At 34.2% G+C, this 20596-nt stretch overlaps 1 protein-coding gene and 1 long non-coding RNA gene across 5 annotated transcripts in view; one reads left to right on the plus strand and one right to left on the minus strand.

The window, feature by feature from the left end:
- Positions 1-20596, plus strand: part of LOC143243169 (uncharacterized) — a 139705-nt gene that overhangs the window by 2095 nt on the left and 117014 nt on the right. The window lies entirely within an intron of this gene.
- LOC143243170 (uncharacterized) lies at positions 642-19467 on the minus strand. Of its 4 annotated transcripts, none has more exons than XR_013024111.1 (3): positions 19261-19424; positions 1647-1749; positions 642-1096 (listed from the first exon to the last, which is right to left on the minus strand). It is a non-coding gene; the product is annotated as an uncharacterized LOC143243170 (long non-coding RNA). The 4 variants fall into 4 exon arrangements; XR_013024108.1 differs by lacking the exon at positions 1647-1749 and adding an exon at positions 1815-1863 and having other exon boundaries at positions 19261-19417; XR_013024112.1 differs by lacking the exon at positions 19261-19424 and adding an exon at positions 4490-4556.

Below are 20596 nucleotides of genomic sequence, written 5' to 3' on the forward strand. Positions count from 1 at the left end.
CTTTTATTTTTGTAACTGACGATTTTGTTTGTTTTTGAATTTCGTGCAAAACTACACGAGATTTATCTGCGCAAGCAGCCCCGAATTTAGCAGTGTAAGACTAGAGGGAAGGCAGCTAGCCATCACCACCCACCGCTAACTCTTGAGCTACTCTTTTACCAACGAATAGTGGGATTGACTGTCACATTATAACGCCCCCACGGCTGAAAGGGCGAGCATGTTTAGCGCGACGGGGATGCGAACCCGCGACTCTCAGATTACGAGTCGAACGCCTTAACACGCTTGGCCATGCCAAGTTTGAGAGCTCAAATCTCACCATGTAGCCCTTGAGTAGCTTTGAGCTTATCAACAAATATACAAATATGTTTTTACTACATACATTTACTTCAATTTATATGGTAGATTTCATTATTGCAACAATAAAAGAGTCAAAAGGAGAAAACTTGCGATTTATTTAAAATGAATTACAGTTTAAAATATTATGAAGGTTAAAACGTTTAAAAATTATATTTGAAGGAGACATAATCAGGTCAAAAAACAAGCAACGTATATTTTTGGATAAAAATAGGCGAATATTGCTTGAACATACAATTTTTTTCCTTTGAGTAAGAAACTGTAAAATGTTTTAATACATATCGTGGATAGAAACCCATACAACTTTTAATCATTAGCGTAAATGCCCTACAGTGCGATTATCATTAACTTCTTAACTGTTAACCTTGAGTGTTAGCAATATAATTACAATTATTATTAATAACGTTGTGGTGATAGCAGATGTTCTTGTTGTAATAATCTTAGTGTACAATGTCTACCTGTACTTAGTTGTATCCAATATGGAACACACAAATTAAAGGGAAAGCAACAAATCAGTGAAATATTAGTTCTTGTGATACTTTTACCTGACCGAACATGAAATTTCAATGTTTCTCTTACAACACAAATGACAAGACACGTTTTCTTCAGCAATGGAATACGACGTATAAACTGTAGTGTTCACACATCCAAACATGAGATCCACACGACATGCCTGGGGCCCGACATGGCCAAGGGTGTTAAGGCGTTATCCGAGATTCTTACAACAGAGCCATCTACAATCCTGAAAAAAAAATAAACATGAGAAACTGAAATGGTTTTGAGTTTGTCTACTTCGTTTTTGTTTTATATTTAATTTAGTTGAAATTGACATTCATATGGGGCAACAGAAATAACACAGTTATATTAAATAACATATTTAGTACAAATGTAACAATTTTCTTTCTTCAATGATTAAGAACTTAGAATTTTGTTTTACTAACTTCTTTTATTAAAATATAATTTGCCTTCCCTCCGGAGAATAATTAAACATATTCACCACAACAGAAAATCTAATATTAATATACTACTAAACTTTTATTCAAATACTTAATGTATGGTAGTTTTTATTATATAAAACTCCTTTACATTATCCTTAATACACCTAATATGTAGTAAAATAGGCGTTATTTCTTCTTCTGCCCTGACTGGCATTTATTGGTACACCGCACATACATTTGTAGAATATTTTGAATAAATGAATAGTGTAGTGTATCAAATCACTGCTGTATAAATATTGTAAGTCATAAAATTATAAATTATTGAAGAGACGTAAGAGTCGTTATACTTCGTACCTGAGGATGCCCGTCGCTAGCGGTATGTCTACGGATTTACAACGCTAAAATCAGGGGTTCGATTCCCCTCGGTGGGCTCAGAAGATAGCCCAATGTGGCTTTGCTATAAGAAAACACGTACCTCATCATACACTGGAGTGACCGTTTTAGGTAAAGAAATCATCTTACCTCACTTTCCCCAACTGCCCCCTCCTAGTGGTACAGCAGTCTTCTATAACTAGAAACAGGGTTTTGATACCCGTGGTGAGAAGAGCACAGATAACCTACAGTGTAGCTTTGCGCTTAATTCTAAACAAACAATCACAAATATAAGCGTCACCACCACAAATATTAAATAAGATAAAATAATTATATTAATTTTTATATATAAAATTTAAACACAAATAAAATAACGCTGGAACTTATTTTTCTACAACAGAAACCTATGTAAAATAGAAGATTCTGTTTGTTTTGAAATTAAACACAACGCTACATAGTGGATTATCTCTGATCTATCCACCATTGAAGCGCATGTGCGAACATAATTTGGGGTTATATTATACCAGGTTTTTTTAAAAAGATATTTCATATTTGTTTTACTTCGAGAGTAGATATAATAGCTCATTATGTTTTACTGTGCAGAGAAAGATAGTAAATTTTAGAGTTTAATACAAAACGAAAAGTGCTTTTGGTGGTAGAAGTGTAAAACATTTGTGATTTAACTGCCTGCTGCCATCTACCAGTGGAAAAGTATAACATATTAACAAAATGTCCACAATTTTTATAAACATAAGTACCTGAAATAAACGTTAGACTTTATAGCCAGTCAGTTTAATACCAAATAAATGGTCTCCATGAAATGTCTTTGCAGGAAAACAATTTGAGACCACTTATAATGATAGCAACAGGGTTGTGAAATGTTTCGAAATATAGTATTAGAAAAATATTAACCTCATTAATTCGTAAAATCGTGTAAAGGTCATTTCAACTACATACTTGTTTTGAATAAAAAATTGCAGAGGAATTAAATAGATGAACAGAATTTTCACATTTTACCTTCCAAAATGTTGTTAGACAGCGAGGTTTTGCTGGGGTTTCCTGTTTTCTTAAGTAAATGCAGTAGAAAGATATTTGAGTTTAAACTTTGTGGAGAAGGTCACCAATGAAATTAAAGGCTCTATCGGTAAATACGAAAGCGAAACTCCAATGAATATTTGAAATGAAAGGTGTATTTTACAAAGAAATTTCATCTGATTTATAAGATTTTACAATAAAACTAAGTAAACGTTGTTGTTTTTTTCGATCTTCTGTATCAATAATAAATGGGAGGGGTTCCCCGGTTTTGAGTTTGAATATTTTATTTGTGTATATTTTTTAAATTGTAATTAAAGTAAAATAAAATAAAGTTTATAATGAAACAGTTGATCTAATGTACAGGTAGGTTATGTATAGGTTGGAATTGTACAGGTAGGTAATGACGTACAGATAGATAATGTACATGTAGGTAATAATGTACAGGTAGGTACTATAAAGGTAGGTAATGTACAGGTGGGTAATAATGTACAATGTAGGTAATATACAGTGAGGTTATAATGTACAGGTAGGTAATGATGTACAGATATGTAATGTGCAGGTAGGTAATGTCTGCTAGGTATCCGATACCTCAAAGAACTTCACAGCAAGGTTTCGAGAACCTAACTAGAGTTGGTTAATTTACAATTTTTAACAAATATTCCTCTTTGATTAAATGTAAGAATTAAAACATGTTTTAATCTGGAAAAACAGTGGTCATCATCATTGCCCTTGTATTACGTTTGTTGTTTTTGAGTTTTTGCCTCAGATGAGGCCCTCTGGCTAAGTTACCTCTGAATCCAACCGATAGCTCATCTCATTACACAAAAGTCGTAATGCAAAATAATATGTATTTGTTTCCAACCATATGGTACAACTATTCGCTTTAGAGAGAACAGTGGAATTTATTGGTCCAAAGAATGATTTATAGCCAAATGGACTTGACTCCAAACGAACCAGAAATCTGTAGAAATGACTCAGTCCTGCCCTATCACATTTCAGCCATCAAAGTATTCAAAAAGTGAAAGAAACTTTGAGCTTACAAAAATTGTTTTAGGTAATTACAATGGTCAAAATAATTCTTTCATGTTATGAATAAATTCGTTTTTTGATTGAAGCTTGTATTGCACTAGATGTATTTTAATCTGTATTCTACTTGTGCTGATGTTATATAACGTTATTAAGTTTAAACCTGTTCAAGGTCTACTAGGACCTCGGAAGTTCTATTTAATAAACCTTATGAATTAATGCGTATTGTAACATAAATTAAGAAAGTGTCATAACCAAGAAAAATTGTATAAAATTAACAGTTAAATGGCACTATTTGATTACAGTGGTTCACGAGTTGTCGTGAGGTGGCGTTGAATACCTGTCTTCTCCCAAGTGTATCTCTTTAAAATTAGGAACAGCTAACGCAGATAAACCGTATAATAACTTTGCACTATATTCAACAAAAAACAAATCAGCAACCATACTTTGGAGAATTAGATACACACACTGATAACTATGTGTAATTGCCAACATGTTTCAACACGCATGGTGTGTACTTATCGAATGTTAGAAATGTATGAACTGTAGGCAATAATCGATAAACTATATAAAAATTGGCAGTTGTCGCATGCTGACTTTTTCACTGCAAAAAAAAAAAAAATAATAACTTGGTTTGTGCTTCTGTTTAACTGGTAATAATGTTTATAATTTTACTGGATTCACTTTTATCGTACAAGAATGTTATCTGTAGATTTTAATTTCCTCTGTCTTTAAGGCACTGCTGTTTAAGGCACTTCACTCACCATCTGACTCTCGTGCACTCGAATCCTGTCCCTCCAAATGCGGTGGTGTTATAACGTGATGAGCCCCCCTGCTAGTACAGCGGTATTATTCCGGATTTACAACGCTAAAATCAGGGGTTCGAATCCCCTCGGTGGGCTCAGCAGATAGCCCAATGTGGCTTTACTATAAGAAAACACACACAGACATAACGTGATGAACCTAAAAGTTGGCGGTGGGTGATATTAACTGTCTATTATTACAAAAATTGCCCTGGAGCAGCTTTTCACAAAGTAACCACAAAAGAAAAATCTCTTCCACTGACTTTATAGAAAATGCCTTTCTATTCCAGACTGGAATATGTTAAAGGAAATAAATCACGAATTGACAGTACAGTAAATGCTGGTAAAACACTTTTAACTTGACCATAAACATGATTGAACGTTTGTATTTATATTTACAGAAACATCAAGTTTATGTTTCATGCATTATAATCAAAGTCATGAACGAGTATTTCCTAAATTTGTCTTCTAGCAACGACTTTCAACCATTGTAAATGTACATATAACGAACACTTCGACTTGTTTCTTAAAGTCAATCATAGTCGCGGTTTACTTTTCTTATTATGAACATTAAAATATTTAAAATAGTCCCTTTAAATTTGAATGCTGTTTTCACCAATTAAGATTTAAGATATGGAAAGGTGAAAAGTTTCAAATGAATCCTAATTACATGTATTTTGTTACGTAAAGAAAAAAACTAGAAATAGGCTTTTTTATTGATAAAAAATCATTTCTTGTTGATGGAGGTCTATTTTTTCCTGTGCTTCGCATGGCCAGGTGGTTAGCGCGCTCGACTCGTAATTTGAGGGTTACGGGTTCGAATTCTCGTCACACAAAACATATTCGCCCTCTCAGCCGTGAGGACGTCATAAATGCGATCAATCTCACTATTCGTTGGTGAAAGAGTAACCTTGATGGTAGGTAGTTATGACTATCTACCTTCCCTCTTGTCTTACACTGCTAATATCCATTGTGTAGCTTTAGGCGAAATTCAAAACCAAACAAACAATTTTCCTATAGAATGTGATAAAAAAGGCCGCCCAAGGCGGGTAAAATGGTCCCAATTTAATTCATAGCAAATGCAATTTAAAATATTGCTGCATTTAGCACATACATTTATATCACTTACATCAACGTGTAAATAGTTTCATTGAAACATTGTCATCCTAGGAAACTCCACGATCATCAGGACAAAAATACAACATTGTAAACAAGTATGATGAAGTAGCGTCCATTCTTATATAGGAAAACATTTCTTAATAATTGCCATAGGAAAGCTTTGTACACACTACTGCACCTACAGAAATGTCGAGACAACAAAATCAGGATCAAATGTCTCATTTTCACAATAAAACCACTGAAAAAAGAGGTGAAATGCCAATCATGAGACCAAATCACTATCTTTCATTGTCCACAGGTTTGACTCGAAAACCTTCTGAAGGTGTGTTTTCCTATATGCTTCTGAGATAAACAGTTTTCGGGTACCATATGACAATTATCTCTTCAACTTTCCTTTGGTTAGTTGGAATAAACATGGATATAGTTTAGCTTGGGTTGTAATTTGAAATTTTGTTGCCTTCCTAGGATCAACCTAATTAACGACACGCTCTTTGTCGATTATTAATATTAGTAAAAGCTGGTAACACAATGTTTTTTTGAAATATTAGGACGGTATACCTACCAAGAATAGCTGAAGAACTGAGATGAAACAGCTAGGAATCTTAATTGAAGAACTAGGACGGTGTACTAATCTAAAGGACTAACAATATGCAAGGACCTGCTTCACCTAAAGGACTAAAGCGATGTTCTTACCAACTTTACCTGAAACATTTCCAATCCTAAGTAAAAAAGTGAAGATAATGCTCATTTAATTTCATTTAGAGCAATAAGATGACAGACGTATAAACTTTATAGGACTAAGATGGTGTAATTATCAGGTTTATGTATAGGACTAAGATATATTTATCAGGACCAAATGTAAATGTTTGTACAATACCACTGATACTGGTCTTCTAAACGTAAAAAGTAAAAAATACTCAATATTAATCAATTCACAACTCATCTTCTCAAAACTGGAACAATGTTCTTAGAACATCGAAACGAAATGAACTGGTTTAATTATTAAATTTAAAACCAGTTTGTAAATAATCTGCATAGATAAACAAAAAGCATTTTGTAATTAATGAACAAACTGAAATGTTCTAATTTTTTGTTATTTTCATTTATTCTTCATTTGTGTTCGCTGCTTTCTTTCCCTATACATTTACTTTACGTATGTTTCAATGAAAGTATTGTCACAACAGCTAAACAAATCTATTCGTGCAAAGTTTCTACGACTGTTTGTTTGTTTGTTTTGGAATATCGCGCACAAGAACTATCTGCGCTAGCCGTCCCTAATTTAGCAGTGTAAGACTAGAGGGAAGGCAGCTAGTCATCACCACCCACCGCCAACTCTTGGGCTACTCTTATACCAACAAATAGTGGGATTGACCGTCGATTTATAACGCCCCCCACGGCTGGGAGGGCGAGCATGTTTGGCGCGAACCCGCGATCCTCAGATTGCGAAGCGCACGCCTTAACGCGCTAGGCCATGCCAGGCCCCAGTATAATTTTTAGTGTTTCTATAATATTAATACTCCAATCTGGGTGAAGAGTTTTGTTAGATTTAGGAAATGATGCAAGTAAGTGAAGTAATTGCTGCTTTGGTTTGGTTATAATTATGCTCAAACTTACACAGTGAGCGATTTTGCTCTGCCCACTACAGGTATCGAAACCCGGTTTCTCGCTTTGTGAGTCCACTATGAGAAAAAGATCTACTAAGAGTTACTAAAGTTCTTGTTTCAAGGATGTTACGCTTGGCCCCTAGTGGCACAGCTAAATGTCTGCAGACTCACACCTCTAGAAACCAGGTTTCGATACCTGTGGCTGACAGAGCACATATAGTCCACTGTGTAATTTTGTGCTTAATTCAAAACAAACAAACAAAAGCTACGTGTCACGTATTATGTAAAAAATGATTAATGTTTGCTTTAAAATAACTATTTATATAATTCGTAGAAAATAAAACATCTTACCAAACCTAGTATATTTTAACATTGTTTGCCTTGTATAAACCGTAGTTCATTTGTAGTTCACAATTATATTTAAAATAATATATAACACAGACATTAATAATGTAGTTTATGTATTAAAATATACGTATTACGTCTATAAACTTCATGAAATATAGTAAGAATGTACAGGTAAAGAAGATGTCCATTGTTGAACTACATTTCACACTTTCACAAAACTCTTTTTTTGAATAAAAATGGTGTCTTGTTTTATGTTTACTCACGAAATACAAATATCATTTTATTACAGTTTTTACAGTAAGGAGGAATTTCTTTAGAGTACGTACGACGTTTAGATCACTGGTGTACTTAAGAATGATGAACCAGTGATCAAAGCATCGAACGTGTTCTGAAAATGTTCGTCCAACTGTTAAAGTTGTAAATTGTAACAGACTTTCTGTTCTTTAACTGTATTCGTACTTTTGCACAAAAGAAAGCAAAATTAATTTTATTTACAAATAATTTATTATATTTCTATCTGGAGATAATGAACTTGTGTGAAATTGTTTTTATTATATGATTAAATAATTAACTGGGAGAAAATTAAAACACTTTGACATTTACAAAAATGTTCACGTTTATTCTAATTTAGTTCTCCCAAAACAAAACACGTTCCTGTTGTCAGTTCTACCAGACAGAAATAACACCATGTCTACTGTCAGTTCTACCGGACAGAAATAACACTATGCCTATTGTCAGTTCTACCGGACAGAAATAACACTATACCTATTGTCAGTTCTACCAGACAGAAATAACACTATACCTATTGTCAGTTCTACCAGACAGAAATAACACTATACCTATTGTCAGTTCTACCAGACAGAAATAACACTATACCTATTGTCAGTTCTACCAGACAGAAATAACACTACTCCTACTGTCAGTTCTACCAGACAGAAATAACACTACTCCTACTGTCAGTTCTACCAGACAGAAATAACACAATACCTGTTGTCAAATTAATTATCAAAGTAACATTCTCCTTCTAGTCTGACTAAAAGAGATGTGTGAAACATTTCTAGACCATAGAGGGCCACTGATATCCATAGCTTTCTAAACTGGTCTTTCATTTATCTAGTAGTTTCTTTAGCTGTTTCTTGATTCATCTAGTAGTTTCTTTAGCTGTTTCTTGATCCATCTAGTAGTTTCTTTAGCTGTTTCTTGATCCATCTAGTAGTTTCTTTAGCTGTTTCTTGATCCATCTAGTAGTTTCTTTAGCTGTTTCTTGATCCATCTAGTAGTTTCTTTAGCTGTTTCTTGATCCATCTAGTAGTTTCTTTAGCTGTTTCTTGATCCATCTAGTAGTTTCTTTAGCTGTTTCTTGATCCATCTAGTAGTTTCTTTAGCTGTTTCTTGATCCATCTAGTAGTTTCTTTAGTTTCTTTAGCTGTTTCTTGATCCATCTAGTAGTTTCTTTAGCTGTTTCTTGATCCATCTAGTAGTTTCTTTAGCTGTTTCTTGATCCATCTAGTAGTTTCTTTAGCTGTTTCTTGATCCATCTAGTAGTTTCTTTAGCTGTTTCTTGATCCATCTAGTAGTTTCTTTAGCTGTTTCTTGATCCATCTAGTAGTTTCTTTAGCTGTTTCTTGATCCATCTAGTAGTTTCTTTAGCTGTTTCTTGATCCATCTAGTAGTTTCTTTAGCTGTTTCTTGATCCATCTAGTAGTTTCTTAAGCTGGTTCTTGATCCATCTAGTAGTTTCTTAAGCTGGTTCTTCATTAATCTAGTAGGTTAATATACAGCTTTTTATCCACTTCGTAGTTTGACAACGTTTCTTGATCCATCTCGTATATTAACACGTTCTGTCTGATCCATGTAACAGATTACCTCTTTATCCATCTCATTGCTTGATAACCTGCTTCTTGTCCATATAGCAGATAAAGTATCTCAAGGAAACGAGCTTGTGCCACCAATTCTATTATTACAATATACATGAAACTGTCGAAAACCATAAAACGCTGTTGACAGATTCGGTCGTTACGCATGAGCTACTAGGAGGGTGGATAAGGTATTTTCTAATCACTTCTGTCTTTTGATAGGTCTTACAACGTATATGTTTGTAAAATATTCCGTAGAAGTATTAGCAAATTAAAGAGTTGTTCCACAGGATTTACTCAATAAATTGTGTGGTTTAGATTATATCAGTTTATACTTTTGTATTTATTTATTTATCACTAATATAGCAATCTAAACATCTCTTACTCTAATTTTTTACTTTATTGTAACACTTAAAACTTGTTCCAGGAAATGTAGGCAGAACATGACATTTAAATAACAGTTATGTTTTGCTGTCATTTCTAAAGTGTAGTTTTGGATCGCTGACAGAGCCTGTGTGAACAGCTATGTATAAGCAGTGCCTGTGTGGCCAGCTACGTATAAGGTGTGCCTGTGTGGTCAGCTACGTATAAGGAGTGCCTGTGTGGTCAGCTACGTATAAGGAGTGCCTGTGTGATCAGCTACGTATAAGCAGTGCCTGTGTGACCAGCTACGTATAAGCAGTGCCTGTGTGACCAGCTACGTATAAGCTGCCTGTGTGACCAGCTACGTATAAGGTGTGCCTGTGTGGTCAGCTACGTATAAGCAGTGCCTGTGTGGTCAGCTACGTATAAGCAGTGCCTGTGTGGTCAGCTACGTATAAGCAGTGCTTGTGTGGTCAGCTACGTATAAGCAGTGCTTGTGTGGTCAGCTACGTATAAGCAGTGCTTGTGTGGTCAGCTACGTATAAGGAGTGCCTGTGTGGTCAGCTACGTATAAGCAGTGCTTGTGTTTCAGCTATATATAATATATATAATCCTAACACGTATTCGTTATTCTTAGTTTTACTAACCTTACTTTGTCAAGTCACAGAAATCTCGTTTATTAAAATAAAACCTTATTTAAAGCTTACTTAACTTACACAAGTGTCAAGTTATAATTTCACTCAAGTTACATAAGTGCCAAATAAACTACTAATTTATGAAAATACTCTTTTTGACCGTTTCTACAACATACAATAATTTATTTTGTTTTTAGTTTGAAATTAAGACAGGAAGGTAAATTTTATAACACCATTTAGGTTTCATATTTTCATACAACAGAATGTGGTAAGTTCTTTCTATAGTATTATGTGTCGTCATTCTTCACGGATTACCGGATCATTCCATTCATCTTGCACGAGTTCTAAGTTTTTCATTTCAAAATAATCTTACTATAATTGTCATGTTTTTTATATATCATACTTCGATTATTTGAAAGCCTAATAAAATTAAAATAACTGAAACTAGTGCAAAGGCATTCAGGTTATACTTAAGTAACTTTTCGAATATTTACGACCTCTTTATGTATGCAATTTATATTTTGAATGTAATTTCTCTTTGTTTAATTGGAAAATCTCAACCGTATTTAGGTTCAACTGATGAATCAATCTAGTTTACCAGCTTACATAAACTAATGAATCCATGAAGAATTTTCTTCAGCCAATTGTCCAAAGGTTCTCGTATTGTAACCGTGACAGTGGAGGACAATTTGTTCCGTCGTTATTACCCCAAAATTATTGGTTGTTGGTCACATAACAGATAGCAAAAATCAGTCGATAGCCATCAGTCATGAGAGGAACAGGCAAATTACAAGAAAACTTATCTGATAACCCATCGCAGGATCCGTAAATGTAGTTGGCCAGAATATCTTTGTGAGATAACCACTCGTTAGTTGTGTAGCGGGCAAGCACTTTTTTTCTAAAGAAGTGTTGAAAACTCGCACACAACAATGAATGTTTAAATCAGATACAACAATGTTCTCAAAACAGACCTTTTGGTTACGAACTTGATCATTAAAACCTTTTTATGTGATAGACTGGAAAAATAGGGGTGTTTATACACGACTGCTCTGAGAAGTGGCAAATAGAGTGGTTCTATCGGCAAAGGGATTCAGTGTTATGTACTGAAAAGTCAAACCAACTGAAGAACCACAAGAGGTATCTGTTTGGGAAGGTACCTTAAGATCACTGAAAGCAGATGTTGGGATATTAGGTAAATCATCTTCTAGTCCTATATACCGCACGACCTCCAGGTCAAGACCTAATGCATCGGCGAAACGCACAATTTTCCTGATGCATGGATTTCTGAGAGGGATTTTCACAGACTTAAGAGAAGTACTGCGAACAAGGACCTTTGGTTCGTGTCTGTTTTCTTCTTTACTACATTTAAGAAGAAACCATTTTGAGTCTGCTTTCTTCTTGTCGCTCTAATAATGTTTCTAGCTTGAAATGCCGTGAAATCTCACCTCCTTTAATCAATTGATATTTTCTGGCTCTTCCTTGGGATTCAATAAATCCCTAGTATTTCGTTTTCTTTCAACTACTGACTTTTCTTCTTCCTGTATATTAACTAATATGTTTGTCTTTGACAAGAGACTAAATTCCAAGTTATCATGTAACTTGTTGGCATTTCTTCTATAATAATTTAATGAATCTTCAAAGTCGGATGTATCAACTGCATCCAGTATATCAATATATTCGTCAAACGGAGAGGTTATACCGCTATCTTTCATCTGGTTGGAGTTATAGACATTTCCCAGTATAGTGTAACCATTCCCTTGAAAGTTTAGCTCTTTAACACTATTCCTACCACTGTCAACATCGTAAGATGGCTCAAAACCTTCTGATTCGGATTTCGATAATGTCCAGCTCTTCGTATAATTCTCAAGTTTCTCGTACAAAACGCGATGTTCGTTGTTATCCATTACCTGTGAACTTCGAATTTCATTTTCCACTCTATAATCCCCTAATAGAGTTTCAACTCTCTGCGAAAACAGAATCAATTTTAAAACTTAGTTGGAAATATTGTTCACATCCTGTCACACGTTCAGAAACACTACTTGACTTATTAACAACAGTTTCATTGTACTCTAAGTTAATAAATGAAGAATCGTCCGTCACCTCCTACAACAAAATCTTCCTTGTTCACAGAAAGCATTGTCTTATTTTAAAACCCCACCGAGCGTAAAACTAAAACTTGTTTTCCACAGATGTGGCAAGTGGTCATCGACCAAAAAAAATCACCTAAGTTGTAAGTTGCACATTTCAAATGACTGCATCCAATCTGAAAACTTTGTGTGCTGCTAGTCTCAGCTGAAAGATCTCTATTTAACACTCCTACGAAAAGTGGGGCCAAATAGGCCCCAGAGCAACTTGAAAGGTTATTAATATTAGGCTAATAATTTTGTATTTAAATGAAATTGCCATTTAAATCCATTAATGAACGGATTAACGAGATTCCCACTGTCCCTATCTACTATCTAGCGAAACCACAGCCAGGGGAACGGGCTTGGAGAAATCAGGACAAGAAACGTCTTTTCGTAGGAGTGTTAATGTGTTCGGCAAGATATTGGCAACTTGCCAAACTCAAGCGAGAAATGTCACGTGGCTGTAAACCGGGCAGCCCTTTTTAGAGACTTTTACTTAGACTATGACCTTGCTGTAACCTGCTTTTAAAATTAATTCTGGATCAGAAGCAAGTGTGATTTCCGTCACACGAATAATAATCACCGCAATTAGTCATGACAGCATAAATAGAGGATTCAAAAATATATACAACCTGATTTGGCATGCATCCATTGGAGACCTTCAAACGTCAAGCTGGTCGATTGTTTAACTTGTACCAGACTGTATTACCATTTAAATGTATCATTCGAAGTCTGATAACATTTCCATCAGAGGTAGTTTTGCACAAAATATATTTTATATATCTCTTATATTCGTATAACACATTAAATTCACAACGAGTCTAATATATGTGTCAGAATTAGGAACAGCTAGCGAAAACAGCGCTTTAGCTTTGCACGAATATTCTAAACAAACTATATGAAGTTGGACTAAAAGAATTAATTTTATACATCTCAAAAGTTATCTTCATGAGTTTGAAGTGAGCTCAACCTATTTACACATCACTGCAGATTGTTGCAACTGTAAGGGAAACATTCTGATTCAATACGATAACCTGAAGTTTATTTTGTCATAAAAAACTATTTTTATTGCACATTTTGTTTTTGATATCTTAACTGTCTCAAAGAAGGCACTGGCAGTAGTTACATAGTAATGGTGAGCTTTGTTTGAGTGGAATTTTACCTGTTCAGGTTGTGGTGACCTTCGATTTTGCCTTGCTATGGTTTTTAAGGTTGTGGTTATTAATGTGTGTTTTCTTTGTTAAATGCGTTGTTTTCATTTTTCTATAATCGACATAACGGGTAATAGCTTCCGTTTATTTTGTATTACACAATTACCATGACATCTTTAGACGATACGTTAAAAACTGATGTCTGTCATACCCCATACATTATGGCTATATACATTTATGACAACTAACATTTTCCCTTGGTCTGCAATATTAAAAATAACCAGTAAATTGAAATATTGTTTTGATCTATTGCAATAGCGGTGACAAAAGCAGCTTTAATTGTGAAAAGTACCTTCGAATAATAAAGACAGTTAGATTCTTGTTATGTAGTCTAGTAAGGTGTATCTGTTGGAAAACCTAGCTCAATTCCGATTGTATACATAGTTATTACATAACAAAATACTTATGTTATATAACTGAGAGATATCTTATGAATATAACTGTCTAGGTGATTAATTTAATTAGTTAAGTGTGTGGTTAAAGCTAGTAGGGCCTGGCATGGCCTAGCGCGTTAAGGCGTGCGCTTCGTAATCTGAGGGTCGCGGGTTCGCGCCCGAGTCGCGCCAAACATGCTCGCCCTCCCAGCCCTGGGGGGTGTTATAATGTGACGGTCAATCCCACTTTTCGTTGGTAAAAGAGTAGCCCAAGAGTTGGCGGTGGGTGATGATGACTAGCTGCCTTCCCTCTAGTCTTACACTGCTAAATTAGGGACGGCTAGCACAGATAGCCCTCGAGTAGCTTTGTGCGAAATTCCAAAACAAACAAAACAATAAACCTAGTAAATAGGAGTTAAAGATGCCCGATGGATTTCTTCTATAGTTTATAAATATTTGTATAGGTTGAAGAAACTAGTTGAGTTCCTGTTCGATGGTCTTTGAATACAAGTTAGTGAAGGACTGGAGAAACTAAGTCTTCGAGAGAGGAACTCAAATAATATAACGGGTATTATTTTTCTATGATGGTTATTCGTTTAAACTGTAAATATATATATGTATACAAATAGCAATTTTTATACTTTATTATCAATGTATAATATAAAAATGTATTATAAAAGCAAGAAATATATTTATTCAATTAAAATGTTTAAAATACTAAATTAAGGTATCGTTAGGCTTAAAGAATTTTACATTTTCTATTATTAATAACTCACATTTGCAGTTTTCTTTCGGTTTCACGTAATCGATACAGTACGTAAACTCATTTTAAATCTCTATCTTGAGATCCAATTGAAGTGGTTCTTAAGCTTACATTTCTCTGGGCTTCCACACCAACAGTTGAAAGATATCCTTGGTGTGTGGAAGAACTAGCTCTCATTTTGATCTGTTTTATTGCTTTGTGAAAAGTTACATGTTATCTTTCAGTTCTTGATATTTGGAACAGAGTAATTAATCCTTTTATCATAGGAAATACTAGGTTGATACATCAGATTTCAGGCGAGATATTAATCTGAGAACTCCGTCTTCACATGAAGTGTAATATTGATACATCTACCTTCATGTGAGGTTCTATATTTGATGGTGTGAAACATTATAACTGAATACACTTGGAGAAGAAATCGAAGCAATAATTTGTTGCTTAAGCATGAAAGTAATTTTACAATGATATACTGCTGGCCAACATCTTAATGAACATAAAGAAAAAATATGCATTTTGCGTTGTTAGACTCAACCACTTATTTAAGTAGAGTTTCAACAACATCAATGCTCACAACCTGCTCCTCAGCATCACTATGTGACACAAGGATGATGCCAGTGAAGTGCGGGTGAAAAGAACACCTGAGACCTAGGCAAGGGGTTTCTCAGAATCCTCAGCCACAGTCCTGCCAGCAGGGAAGCCTGGGCCACCTCGGAGGCACCATCTCCCTCGGCTGACCCCAACACTTATTGGAATTATTATTTACAACAAGAGTTAATATTTAATGGCTGTTACATTTTTCATACCCAGAAAGTTCAAAACAATTATTTGAAAGGGGATAGTTATGACAAATTTGGTTACATAACTCAGTAAGAGAGTAAAATGTTGTATTTCAAATTCATTACTGCTGAGGATATACAAAATTCCAAAGGCCTCAGTGATAAACATATAAATAGCAGTGGCAAATTGAACAGAAGTGTACAGTTAGAAAATGTGAAATTAACCATACTTTGAGTGTACACTTTTACTGGTTGTTATTTAAAATGAATTTAACAGTTTGATAGAAATATGGAGAATAACTTGTTACAGGGTATTCTAAATTAGTTCAGCTTGTGAAGTGGATTCTAAAATAATTTAATCAACCAAAGTGGACATTTAACATGAAATGAACTGTCACATTTAAAATGTAACTATGGTCATCATAGTCTAAAGATTTTTTGTATGTACATTTAACTTGTTTTAAATATATAATTTTAAAATAAGTAGATAACTTGCTGCATGCTATTTTCAAATTTATCACCAACAAGTCACAGGTATCTACTGTAGAAGAATCCTAAAACTTTGACGTATATAGTATCTGACCAGGAGTTGAATGTAAAAATCTTCACAAGTATGCAGTGGAGTTAAAGTATTGATAGAAGTCACATATTTAGTTCCCTTTTGGTTACTCTGTCTCAAAAACTGGAAAGTCTCACCTAAATACTGAAATTCATTAAGTTCTTATTTACTTTTGCTGGTGGCATACACAACATGATTAGATAGTGGTGAGGTCCACTATAAAGTAATGAAAAATAAATATGAGACAGAGAAAAGTTTAGTTCAGGAAATTAGTATAGAAGTAATTATAAGGGTAGGCTTAATTCTTACTATCATAATAACAGAAGTAAAAGATATAAAATAGATAACTTTAGAGCATTAGTAGGAATGAAAGATTTTGATATAATGGGAATAACTGAAATATGGTTAACCAAAGATGATGTGTGACAAAAATTTCTTTCAAATATAGTGGTAAAGGCTTTTCAATGAATAAAGTATGAAAGAGAGAAGTGGATTTACATGTAAAATGTGAATTACATCCTATTTTAGTTAAAGATATCAAAGATAACAGTAATGAGCTTGAATCCAGTGAAGGTTCTATAAGTGGATATAAAGGAAAATGACATTTAATGGGAATTTGTTACAAACAACCAAACGATATTGACAAAACTCAAACAGTTACAATGAGATTAAGGTTTCAGCTGTTAGTGAAGCCATAATTATGAGTGATTTTAATTTCAAGCATACACATCAGGAAATGCTACAGTCAACTTGTAAGATAGAAAGGTTTTTGTAAATGTTCACAATGACTTTTTTTACCAATTGGTCAAGGAATTTACTAGAAACTGCTATTTGAGATTTGTTGTAACTTCAAAAATATAGGTAGGAAACTGGGAAACACATGGGTACAAATGAACACTGCTGTATTAAGTTTGATGTTTTTTTCCTGCATATTGAAATCAGAATATTTTGCTTCCAAATTTTAAAAATCAAATTTTAAAGGGAAACCACAAAAATTATCTGTTGTGAATTGGGCAGCTGTGTTATGCTGAGACTCTGAGCAAATGTGGAAAATCTTTAACGAAAAAAAAATTCAATATTCAAGGTAAATATTTTCCTTACAGAAAGAACAGGGTAGCAACAAGTAAAACAATGTTGGCTCACAAACAGTATTGGAAATAAAATGAATGAGAAACAAAATAAATTGAAAATTAACTGATGTAACTCCTCTTATCAACAGGGGTGATGAAAATTGTCCCAGTGCTTATAGACCCATTAGTCTTACATCAGTTGTAGATCACATTTTGGAGAGTCTGATAAAAAGAAAAACTTCAAAAAGTTATTTAACCAAGTTTAGAATTTTATTGGACAGCTAACATGGTTTCACTGATGGAAAACCTTGCCTTACAAATCTTATAACATTTTTTCCAAAGGTTATTACTTATGTTGATGAGAGTAAGAGTAGATCAGGAAGAAAGGATTGTCACCAATGCAGTTCAACCAAACTACATTAATGTCACAAATGAGGTACCTCATGGTTCAAGTCTTAGGATCTTTGATCAATGGTCAATAAATTACTTAAATGTGCAATTACATTACAATGTAGGGTGTTACTACCTGTGAAGAGGATGTGACTGATTTACAGAAGGATTTATATCATTCAGTGAATTGGGTAAATAAATGGCAGATGAAATTTAATTATAATAAATGCAAAATAATGCCACTGGGTTATCATTATATGAATAATAATTTGGATGGGAATAATCTAAACAATAGAGAAAAAGGGATCTTGATGTAATAGTTGATCAGTCTCAGAAGCTATCCAAGCATTGTGTTATTGCTGGTGGTACAGCAAATAAAATTTTAGGTTATATTTACAGAGATTTTTAATGCAAATCTAAAGCAGTTATAATTTCACTGTATGGTTCATTGGTTATGTCATATTTGAAGTATCGTGTTCAGTCTTGGTACCCTTAACTTGGGAAGTGCTTTGAATTGTTTAAAGAGGTTCAAAGTTGGGTTACTAGAATGATGCCAAGGATGGAGGAGTTGTCATATGAGGAGTGGCTGAAATCTCTCATACTGCTTTCTCTTGGAAAAAGAAGAATTGGTGGAGGGATGTAATATGATGAGGTGTCTGATATTGTAAAGGAAATTGATAATGTTGATGTATCATCTTTGTTCATACTTAACAGTGAGAACAGTAGGACTAGAGGACTTAAATATAAACACTGGCAGAGTAGAAGTCACCTTCAGCTGAGATAACTTAATTCTTCTTACAAGATAGTTGGCCTTTGGAGTGGGTTGTCTTTAAATGTTATAGAGCAAAAAAATTTAAATGAGTTTAACATAAATCTTGAAAAGTATATGAATGATATGGACTGGCTTTAAGATTTTTAAAAATTTATTCATTAATATTTATAGTTTAAATTATTGGATGATAGAGCCAGGATTGACCAATAGATCCCATACTTTCCAAAACGTTTTGTATTATGTCTACTGCTTCAGACTGCAGTCTAATTCCAGAAGATTTTATGTTTCTAATGCAACAATAAAACTTTTGTTAATAATGTAGCTTCTAACTCAGCTTTATTGTTAGTATTACATTCTTCACTATGGTACTAAGGGTGAGAGTATGACCATACAACACAGAAGATTATGGTATTGGGAAAACTAACTTCTAAAAGTTCTATTCTAACATCTAACTTCGTTTTGTTTTGTTGGTCCCCATATGATTCTATTTCGGATCAACTGTCCATTTGATTGCACACATATCTTAAAAATGATGTTTATGCTTTAATGAGCTAGGTTGTGTTTACTTCTGCATACATCATACTAGGACCAACAGAGTATAGCAAAAATATAAATTATCTTTCTAAGAGTACGAATAACCTGGTCCTGAATTACATTGTTGAGTTGGCTACACCACTTGGCATATTACAATTTTGTCTCTTGCAAGAAAAAAACTCTGAACGACCAAGAAAGTTTGGCAACCAGAAAATAAAGCATTTAAACTCACCATTTTCACAAAAGTTATCTGAATTATAATGACCGAAAACTGTAAATTTTCTTTTGAAAATCCTAACTTTCGGCATCAGTCACATAACTATGATCTACAAAATACCTCTGCGCCACATAGTGGTTAGATTTTGTATAACGTTATATTTACATATTTAGACCTGCGGATGGATTGGTTAACTGATGAGTCTAAGCTTGTTGTGTCTGAAGCTAAAGTGTTGCTGAGTTGAACAATATGTAATGTTCGAAATCTATAAATATTGGTGATCAAATTTTATAGTTTCTTCGATTCGGGCATTAATCACAATTACAGTTTCCCAAGCCTATAGCACACTGATTGCATATGTACAATAACAATATTCTTCTTCTCTCTTGGTGCGCTGCTTTTATATAAATCATGCGAAACTAACAAATTCACCGAAGGTCGTTTGGCAAAAATATTGTCAATCGCTAGCATTACATACACTCCTAGTACTTTGTTGATTCTTACGATCGAGAATCTTCTATTAATGTAGATAACAGGCAGACTTGTGAATTATACAGCCCACAGTATACGTCATAAGAATAAATAAAATTACACTGAAAGAAGCGAATGTACTACACTAAATGTACAACAGTGAATCTGTTACAAAATAAAACCGATAACTCAAGTGAGATTGAATTACCTTTTGACGAGGAAGAGATAAGCATACAGAAACTTCAGAGTTAGTTGACGAAGTAATAATGGCAAAGGACATCTCAGTTAAAGATACAAGAAGTGAAGGTAAAGGCCCCTGTAACAAAGAATGATATGCCAAATACTCCCCTAATGATACCTGATTAGAACTGAATATCATGCAGATCCTCGAGTAGTTGTATACAAACTCAAGAATGATGTGAATGAAAGTGGTTAGTACTGCCTCTAATAACACGACAAACAGTGTAATATAAGCACTGGATGATATGATACTCTATTTATGAAGATGTAATTATGCTAAGTAGGTTTATTTCTTTGTTTTGAATTTTGCGCAAAGCTACACGAAAACGATCTACGCTAGCTGCCCCTAATTTAGCAGAGTAAGACAAGAGGAAAAGCAACTCCTGGGGTACTCTTTCCAACGAATAATGGGATTAACTATAATAACGCCCTATGAATGAAAGGGCCAACATGTTCAGTTTAACGTAGATTCCAGCCCGTGACTCTCAGAATACGAGTCGAATGCCCTAACCACCTGGCCATGCCGGGGCACGTAACGTAGGATAAGTTATATATGTATATAATTACATAACAGTCCGGAATGGCTAAGCGTGTTAAGACGTGCGACGTGGTAATTTGAGGGTCTCGGGTTCGCATTCCC

This window comes from Tachypleus tridentatus, unplaced genomic scaffold (assembly GCF_004210375.1).
Source record: "Tachypleus tridentatus isolate NWPU-2018 unplaced genomic scaffold, ASM421037v1 Hic_cluster_2, whole genome shotgun sequence".
NCBI classification, from domain to species: Eukaryota; Metazoa; Arthropoda; class Merostomata; order Xiphosura; family Limulidae; genus Tachypleus; species Tachypleus tridentatus.